Source organism: Nicotiana tabacum, chromosome 2, assembly GCF_000715075.1.
Source record: "Nicotiana tabacum cultivar K326 chromosome 2, ASM71507v2, whole genome shotgun sequence".
NCBI classification, from domain to species: domain Eukaryota; kingdom Viridiplantae; phylum Streptophyta; class Magnoliopsida; order Solanales; family Solanaceae; genus Nicotiana; species Nicotiana tabacum.
The window spans coordinates 94,379,324-94,390,058 of record NC_134081.1 but is presented as its reverse complement, the minus strand read 5'-3'; positions in this window follow the sequence as shown (position 1 = coordinate 94,390,058).

The following is a 10,735-nucleotide window of genomic DNA, read 5'->3' as shown; positions in this document are numbered from 1 at the left end:
CTTTCATTTTCTAATTTCCCCATTTCAAGCCAAAATCAACTACGGACTTCCAAATAATTTTCCGGACACTCTCCTAAGTCCAAAATCACCATACGGAGCTATTGGAATCATCAAAACTCTAATCCAAAGTCGTGTAAATATAAGTCAACATCCGATCAACCTTTTCAACTTAAGGTTTCTTCCTTGAGACTAAGTGTCTCAATTCATTCCGAAACCTCACTGGGCCCGAACCAAATACCCCGGCAAGTCACGTAATAACTGTAAAGTACAAAATGAGCAGTAAATAGGGGAACAAGTTTGTAATACTCAAAACGACCGGACGACTCGTTACATTCTCCCCCTCTTAAACAAACGTTCGTACTCAAACGGGTTTATAATCATACCCGGAGTCTCAAATAGGTGTGGATATTTGCTCCGCATCTCCGTCTCCATCTCCCAGGTAGCTTATCTGATTGGCTGGCCTCTCCACTGCACTTTCACTGAAGTTATGTTCTTTGATATCAACTTTCGAACCTGTCGGTCCAAAATGGCAACCGGCTCCACATTATAAGTGAAATCACCATCCAACTGAACTGTACTGAAATCTAAAACATGATACAGATCTCCGACATACTTCCGGAGTATGGATGCATGATATACTGGATGAACACCCGATAGACTAGGCGGCAATGCAAGTTCATAAGCCAGCTCTCCAATCTTCTTAAGTATTTCCAAAGGCCTAATATACCTAGGACTTAACTTGCTCTTCTTCCCGAGCCTCATAACACCCTTCATAGGCGAAACTCATAGTCGTACCTTCGCTCCTACCATGTAAGCAACATCGCGACCTTCCGGTCAGCATAACTCTTCTGTCTAGACTGCGCCGTGCGAAGTCGATCCTAAATCAATTTAACCTTCTCCAAAGCATCCTGAACTAAATCAGTACCCAATAGCCTAGCCTCACCCGGCTCAAACAAACCCACTGGAGATCGACACCATATTCCATACAAAGCCTCATACAGAGCCATTTGAATGCTCGATTGGTAGCTGTTATTGTAGCAAACTCTGCAGGTGGAAAAAATTGATCCCAAGAACCCCTGAAATCTATAACACAAGCACATAACATATTTTTCAATATTTGAATAGTGTGCTCGAACTATCCGTCCGTCTGAGGGTGAAATGTTATACTCAACTGAACATCAACTATAAAAGGCCTCTCACCAACAGGAATGAATGCAAGGCTACCCATACTCATTGCCTTTCTACTCTAGGCATCGGCCACCACATTGGCCTTCCCGAGATGATACGGAATAGTAATATCATTGTCCTTTATCAGCTCCAACCATCTCCGCTGTCTCAAATTTAGATCCTTTTGTTTGAACAAGTGCTGGAGACTCTGATGATCTGTAAATACCTCACAAGACACACCATAGAGATAATGCCTCCAAATCTTCAATGCATGAACGATGGCTGCCAATTCTAAATCATGAACAAGGCAGTTCTTTTCATGTGGCTTCAACTGGCGCGAAGCATAAGCAATCACTCTACCCTTCTGCATTAAGACATACCCAATACCGATCCGAGAAGCATTACAATACATTGTATAAGAGCCTGAAGCTGAAGGAATAACTAGAACTGGATCTGTGGTCAAGGCAGTTTTGAGGTCCTGAAAGCTGTCCTCACACTCATCCGACCACCCGAATGGAGCACCTTTCTAGGTCAATTTGGTCAAGGGCGATGCAATAGACAAGAAGCCCTCAACAAAGTGATGATAATACCCGGCCAAGCCGAGAAAACTCTGAATCTCAGTAGCTGAAGTTGACCTGGGATAACTATGAACTACCTCTATCTTCTTCGGATCTACCTGAATCCCCTCACTGGACACCACGTGCCCTAAGAACGCCACCAAATGCCAAAACTCACACTTAGAGAACTTGGCATAAAGTTTCTCCTCTCTCAACGTCTGTAATACAATACTCAAGTGTTGCGCATGCTCCTCCTGGCTACGTGAGTACACCAGGATATCATCAATAAATACTACGACGAATCAATCAAATTATGGCTGGAATATATTGATCATCAAGTGCATGAACGTTGCCTGGGGCGTTGGTCAGCCCAAAAGACATCACGAGAAATTCATAGTGACCATAGCGGGTCCTGAATGCCGTCTTTAAACATCAATACGTGGTAAAGGATACTTGTTCTTGAATGTAACTTTGTTCAACTGCCTGTAGTTGATGCACATCTGCATAGTACCGTTTTTATTTTTCACAAATAGAACTGGTGCACCCCAAGACGACATACTAGTCTTAATAAACCCCTTATCATGAAGTTCCTGAAGTAGCTTTTTCAATTCCTTTAACTCAGCTGGTGCCGTACGATACTGAGGAATAGAAATGGGTTAAGTACGGCACCAAATCAATACCAAAGTCAATATCCCTGTCGGGTGTCATAAGCGGCAGGCTAGCATGAAATACATCCGGAAAGTCTCGCACTACTAGCACAGAATCAATAGTAGGAGTATTTGTATCAATATCTCTCACAAAGGTCAAATATGACAAACATCTGTTCCCAACATTCGTTGGGCCTTTAAGTAAGATTACCCTACTGGGAACAAAATCTGGAGAACCTCTCCACTTGATCCTTGGTAACCCTGGCATCGCCAACGTCACGGTCTTAGCTTGATAATCCAGAATAGCATGACATAGAGACAACCAATCCATACCCAATATCACATCGAAATTAACCATACTAAGCAATAAGAGATCAATTATAGTCTCCAATCCCCCAATAGTTAACACACACGACCGATACACACGGTCCACAATAATAGTATCACTCACCAGCGTAGATACACGAACATGTGAGACTAAGGACTCATAGGGCATGTCCATGCAACGAGCAAAATAGGATAATGCATAAGAATAAGTAGAACCAGGGTCAAATAAAGTGGAAGCATCTTTTTGGCACACTGAAACAATACCTGTAACGACTGCATCTGAAGCAACGGTCTCTGGCCTGGCAAGAACAACATAAAATCAAGCCTGACCGCCACCTGATCTGCCTCCCCCTCTAGGGCGACCTCTAGCTGCTTGTGCCCACCCCATGCTGGCTAGCGGGCGGTGAAATAACTGGTGCGGGAGTCATAACATAGATCCTCTGCTGAACTGGACCTCCCGATAGGCGGGGACAATATCTCTTCACATGATCCAACTCTCCACACTTAAAGAAACCCCTCTCTGAAAATGTCGGCAAGCACTGAGGTGGACCTCGAGAACCAGAATAACTACCAGAAGAACCTGGTACAGATGAACCCTGAACTGATGGTGCACGAGAGAACTCTGAGCTGGAAGTGCACTAAGAGAAGACTGACTCGGTCGAGCACTATATGAACCATGGCTAGCTGATGCGCTACGATGAGCTGGATGAGCCATATGAGCGGGTCTATAAGGCCGACCCCTGCTGTGATAGGACTGCTCCCAGATGGAACACCGCTAGAATTACTCGGACCACGATACCTCTTGGCCTCCCTCTCCTCACGCTCCTAAGTACGGACCATTTCTAGTAGTCGAGCATTGTCAACCAGTACGTCAAATTTAGCATATGCTATATTTCCCAAAGTCATAACAAAACAGAATTGCTGGATGAGGCTATTAATGAACCTCCTAATCTTCTCCCTCTCAGTGGGAACCAACCAGACTGCATGACGAGCCAATTCTGAAAACCGCATCTCATACTGGATCACGGACAGGTCCTCCTGACGTAAATGCTCGAACTGCCTGCGTAGTTCCTCTCTGCGAGTCTATGGCACAAACCTCTCCAGGAATAATACGGAGAACTCATGCCATGAAAGTGGTGCTGCACAAACTGTTCTGCTCATCTCATAAGTCTCTCACCATCTGAAGGCTGCTCCGGTCAGCTAAAAAGTAGTAAATGAGACCTTACTGGTCTCCAGAATACCCGCTGTACGTAAGCATCCGCTGGCATCTATCCAAGAAATCCTGGGCATCCTCTGACTCAGTTCCACTGAATGATGGAGGAAGGAGTCTCCCAAACCTCTCTAGTCTCTTCTGCTCCTCGTCATTCATAATTGGACCCACTTGGGCCTGAGCAGCTGCAACCGGCTGGACTGGTAGTGTCCCTAGTATCTGAAGTCCCTACACTACCTGCTTTGGAGTACGGGCGACAGGGGTTTGAGTACCTCCCCCGGACTGAGCCGAAATCACCTGAGGAAGGCCAATGCAAACAGTCAATATCTGGGCTAAAGCCTCATAAAGGCCTGAAATCACAATAGGCATAGCTGGTCCCTGAGGTGGTCCCGCCGGCTCAACTATATCTGGAACTTACTCCTGAGCTGGAGCAATTGGTGGTTCTGCAGGTGCTTCCCTAATTGTTGTACGAGTTACACCTCGACCTCTACTACGGCTCCGGCCTTTACCACGACCCCGACCTCTCGTGGCCCTAACTGGTGGCACTTGTGGTTGACTGTCTGACCTGGTAGTACGTATCCTCACCATCTGTGAGAGAATAGAATAACAGATATTTAGTTTCCGGAATCAACAAATTCGCATGACAGAATACAAGAAAGTGAAATTTTCCTAAGGGTTCGGCAACCTTTCGAAGATAAGTACAGACATCTCCGTACCGATCCGCAAGACTCTACTTAACCTGTTCATGACTCGTGAGACCTATGTAACCTAGGCTCTGATACTAACTTGTCACGACCCAAAATTCGCATGTCATGATGGCGCATATCTCAATACTAAGCAAGCCGATAACCTCAATAAACCACTATAATCTTTTAAGTTTGAAAACATAATTTTTAGATTTAATAGAAAATCCCATAAATACTAATACAAATACACTCCCAAAAATCCGGTGCCACTAAGTACATGAGCATCTAAATGATAACATAGTCTGACTGATAAAAACACTATCTAAAATTATAGAACAATAAAATAACTGAAAGGAAAGAGAGTCAAGGTCTGCGGATCCCAAGCAACTACCTCGATAGTCTCCAATAGATAAAACTCTGAAATCTAGCAGCTGCCGTATCCAAAAGTACTTGGATCTGCACATGAAGTGCAGAGTGTAGTATGAGTACAACAGACCCCATGCACTCAATAAGTAACAAGACTAACCTTTGGGATGAAAGTAGTGACGAGATCAACATGTACAGTCTAATATAGAAATAACAGTACAAAAATATAGGCATATTCTCAAGTTCAGCAGATAAGCCCAATACAAGTAAAATAGATAAATTCTACATTATATGAGGAATATGACATCTCTATATCTACATGCTAAAAATACATGCTATATGTGATGTAACACAATGGAAACCTCGTGAACTCACACTCTCAGAATACTCAATAACTCAGTACTGTATATGGCCAATCTAGCCCATGAAAGATCCATCCCCAAATATATATCACTGACACTCAATCACTCAGTATTGTATAAGACCAATCCAGCCAAGGGAAGATCCATCCCTCAATTTAGATAATTAGGCAAGATCCGTGCTAGAAAAATCCCTCCAAAAAATATAAGTGATTCGGGCAAGATCCATGCCCAGGGAAGATCCATCCCTCAATACAAAATTAACCGCACTCAATGTATGGGTTGAAGACTCCAGAGGGGCTCCTTCAGCCCTTGTGCTATAATAGCCAGATCCAGGCATAAATAAAATATGTTGCAGCGTGCAACACGATCCCATAAATAACACTCACAATCTCCAGTCTCTCGGGCTCACAATGACATGAAAATCAACCCGACATAATGATATGATATATCAATGAATGACAAAAGAGACTGAGATATGATGTGCAAATAATAGATGTAACTGAGTATGAAATTTACATTTTCAACAATTAATTCAATAGCAATACGACCTCTGTGGGTACAAAAAATATCGGCACGTAGCCTAAACATGATCTTTAATACGAATCTCAACTCACTTTCTCTAACACGTGGAAGATATATAGATAATGACATCATTATTTGATTATGCAACTTCACGGAAAAAATTAAGTCACAATTTCTATGTTGCACGCCCACACGCCCGCCACCTAACATGTACGTTACTTCCAAACAATTCATATAACACGTAATTCATGGATTCATACCCCTCATAACCAATTTTGGAAGTGTTACTAACCTCAAATCGTGCAAATTCTTTATTCCAATAAGCTTTATCCTTGCAATTCGGCCTATGAACGCCTCGAATCTAGTCACAATTAATTTGATATAGTCAACACAAATTATAGGAATCAATTCCATATGAAAATACTAAATTTTCCAACCAAAATCCGAAATTCAACTCAAAAATTATCAGTGGGGCCCACGTCTCCGAACCAGATAAAAATTACAACATATGAATGCCCATTAAACCATGAGTCCAACCATACCAAATTTACTAAATTCCGACATCAACTCGATTTTCAAATCCTTAAATCTTATTTTCAAAACCTTAGGCCCAAATTTTAAATTTTACCTCAAAAATATGTAATCTAGTCGAAATACTCAATGATAATTCAATATTATAGACTAACAATGATCACATGTGACTTACCTTAAGATTCCACGTGAATTCTCTCTGAAATATCGCCCTGAACCGTGTTTGAAATGTCCAAAAATGAGAAAAATCTCGGACCCCTCTGTCTTATACACTGTGCAGTGTTTTCACACTTGCGATCCAATTGACCACATCTGCAGTCTCGCAGGTGCAATAATTCCCTTCGCTTCTGCGGCTTCATCGCTTCTACGGACAAGGAGTCCGCTTCTGCGAGAAGCTGTCCGCTTCTGTGAAGCAGTCTGGCCCTCCTCATTTTCGCTTCTGCGATCGAATCTTCGCAGGTGCGACTCCGCTTCTGCGGACCACCCGTCTGCACCTGCGACCACTGCCTCACCAGCCCCATGTCTGCTTCTGCGCTTTCCAAGCTCGCATCTGCAAATCAAATTCCGCAGGTGCGATTGCATCAGTAGGCAGAAAGTTCCAGCTTTGTTCTAAGTCAAATTTTGATATGTTAACCATCCGAAACTCACCCGAGACTCCCAGGACCTCAACCAAATACACCAAACAAGTCCTAAAACATCATACGAACTTAGTTGAGGCCTCAAATCATATTAAACAACGCTAAAACCATAAATCGCACCCCAATTCAAGCCTAATGAAAACTAACGAATTCCAACTTCTACATTCGATGCCGAAACCTATCAAATCAAATCCGATTGAGTTCAAAATTTGCACACAAGTCATAAACGACATAGCAGACCTATAAAAATTTTTAGAACTGGATTCCGATCCCAATATCAATAAAGTCAACTCCCAGTCAAACTTCCAAACCTTCAATTTCCTAATTTTGCCATTTCAAGCCAAAATCAACTACGGACTTCCAAATAATTTTTCGGATACTCCTAAGTCCAAAATCATCATACAGAGCTATTGAAATCATCAAAACTCTATTTCGGAGTCGTTTACACAAAAGTCAACATCCGGTCAACCTTTTCAACTTAAGTTTTCATCCTTGAGACTAAGTGTCTCAATTCATTCTGAAACCTCACGGGGCCCGAACCAAATTCCTTGGCAAGTCACATAATAACTGTAAAGCACAAAATGAGCAGTAAATGGGAGAACGGGGTTGTAATACTCAAAATAACCGGCCGGGTCATTACAAAAAATTTCTCATTAAGGATAAAGTGGGTAAAATAAAAAGTTTAAGAAAATTAAATTTTATCTTTATTTTGAGAAAGAAAATATTATACTAACAACCATGCATTGGGGAAGGGGAAGAGAACAAAACTCAACCAAGTTTTTGAGAAGTTTGAATAGCTCTGACACTGTGACACTTCTTATGAGTAATATAGTATATAAAAAAAGTTGCATCACGAAAAAGTGACAAAGTTTAGTTATGGTTAGTAAACTTCACTAGATAATGTTTTTTCTATAAGAAAAGATTCAAGACAAGCATGAAATAGGCTTCTAACAAAAATCTACGTGCATTTGTATTTTGTAAGAAATAAGTTAGAGAAGGTTTCCAATTACGTAGACCCTGTAAGGCATATCCGACCTTTTTATGAGGGAAAGTCATTTTAGGCTTTTGGTTTGAAGGCATTGTTTTATGAGGGAAAGTCATGTATATAATCGATTAAAAGAATTGAATTTTTTTTAACTGATACTTGTTATGACTTAAGAGCACTAAAATTTGATTATCTTTTTGTATAATAATGAAATCGTTCTAACCCCTTCAAACTTTACCAGTCCCAACACATGCATCTATTTCCAAAGGATCAAGTAAGACATGATACTATATATGTATACGGTCGAAATCGGTTTCGACCTTCGTATGGTTGGTCAAGATGGGAACATGATGGATTGAAGAGCGTCTTCATGATATCGAGAAGAGATCTGAAGCCGGGTTACCGAGCATCGAGTTTCAGGGATCGATCAAACACTGAGCTCGAAGCCATTATTGAGCTCGAGTCCAAATCGGACTATGATGCGAAGTGGTGTTATCGAGCTTAAGAGCTAGAGACTGACCAATACCGGGCCCCGAGTCAATACCGGACCCCGAGTCAATATCGAGCTCCGAGTCAATATCAAGCTCGAGTCAATATCGATCTCTAAATCTGGAGATCGATCAATATCAAGTTCGATCAAGATCGAGCTGAGAGACAAGAGCCGTTACAGTCGCACTGAGGGAGAGAATCTCGGCGGGAATTAGGGAAAAGCTAATCTATCATGGGTTTTCCACTATGTATTTTTAATTATATCCAAAGTAGGATCCCTCCACTATAAGAGGGATGTTTGTTGTTTCTATAAGGGGCTCCATCAAGACATTCATACATTACTTCATCTTGTTTACTCATAAATCATCCTCTTTTCAACTTTGCTTATTTTTTATTCTTTACGGTCAAGGTTTGATATTTCTACTTCCCTTTGCGATTTGTGTCAGGTTATACCACGTACCCTTAGAACTATGTACAAATTCAACTCTATCCATTTTTTCGGGTAAACAGTTTGGCGCCCACTATGGGGCTAAGAATAACAGTGGTTATTTGATACGAATCGCTGCAAAACATAACATTTTACGCTTGTTTTTGGAAGTGTCTTTGATTTCGGATTAGCAACGACGAACTCTCAATTAATGGCCTTACAAATCGACAACGAAGCTGTCCTTCAAGATGAGAACAACAATTTGATGCCCATAGGCGAAAGGCCGCTCGTCGATGCCGTTGGAGCTCGGGTCGAAGTGCCATTAGACGTTAATTCGCATATGGACATTAAGGCAAACCAACGTTCCGACCCTGAAAATAACATTCAAGGTGGAATTCGATCTGCAGCTCGAGATACCCATATCGTCGATGAAAACAGAATCAACTTGCCTATAATTTTTGAAAAATTGCAAGCTTAGAAGGTAGCGATAGCTCAGTTGCAGAGTCAAACCCAGGTACCGAGCAGGCCGGAGCCCAGTCCACCCTGAGAAGTCACCCACAGAACGGAGCCCGCTATAGTAAGGTCAAATGAGCAAGAATCGGGGACTAATCCCTAAATTATTAAGATGTTCGAGGAACTCACAAAATAGATCGAAGCAAACGATAAAAAAGTGGAAACATATAACTCTAGGGTTGATCAGATCCTGAGGGCACCACCAGTGTTGAAAGGGTTGGATTCTAAGAAATTCGTGCAAAAGCCTTTTCCCCCCAAGTGCATCTCCTAAACCGATCCCAAAGAAGTTTTGCATGCCCAAAATTCCTAAATATAATGGAACGACTGACCCCAACGAACATGTCACCTCTTACACATATACCATTAAAGGGAACGATCTAGAAGATGACGAGATTGAATCTGTATTGTTGAAACATTTCGGTGAAACCTTTTCAAATGGAGCAATGATATGGTATCATAACTTACCGCCTAACTCTATCGATTCTTTTGCTATGCTTGCAGATTCTTTCGTAAAAGCACATACTGGGGCCATAAAGGTTGAGACCAAGAAGTCAGACATGTTCAAGGTAAGACAAAAAGATAACGAGATGCTAAGGGAGTTCATATCTAGTTTCCAAATGGAACGAATGGATCTACCACCAATCACAGACGATTGGGTTGTTCAGTCTTTCACTTAAGGTCTAAGCAAACAGAGTTCGATGGCTTCACAGCAGTTGAAGCATAACCTGATCGAGTACCCAGCTATTACTTGGGCCGATGTGCACAATCGGTATCAATCGAAAATTAGAGTCGAAGACGATCAACTGGGTTCTGGGTCCATTATTAAAAGGGATATCGACCGAGAACCAAGGACGATCAGGGATCAATATTGGCCATATAATGAAGATAGGAGGAGCAGCGGACCCGGTCAAAAACATGTAAGAAACGAAAGAAGAAATGATCAAGGTCGAAATAATCAGGGATCATGACCAAAAACGATTTCGATAGGACCATCAGGCCTAAAGAAAGCATCGAGGCTCTCGGGCCTAACAATTAGAATGAAACTCACCAAAAAGCGATACTACAGCTAAGGTACGAGTCCCGTTTGTTTGTTTTTCTTTGATACTTCAAAACTAACAATTGTAGGTAATCAAATTGAAGACACACATTGCACTATTGTTTCTTAACGAGGCGGCAGCGGACCGTGCTAACTTAGAACAATTCAACAGTATCTGAGACCTCTCTACAATCAACCTCGAATACTGGGAGGGGGGGCATCACTATCGAGTAAATCAAGTTCGATACAAGAAAGTTACTTCATGTCAAAAA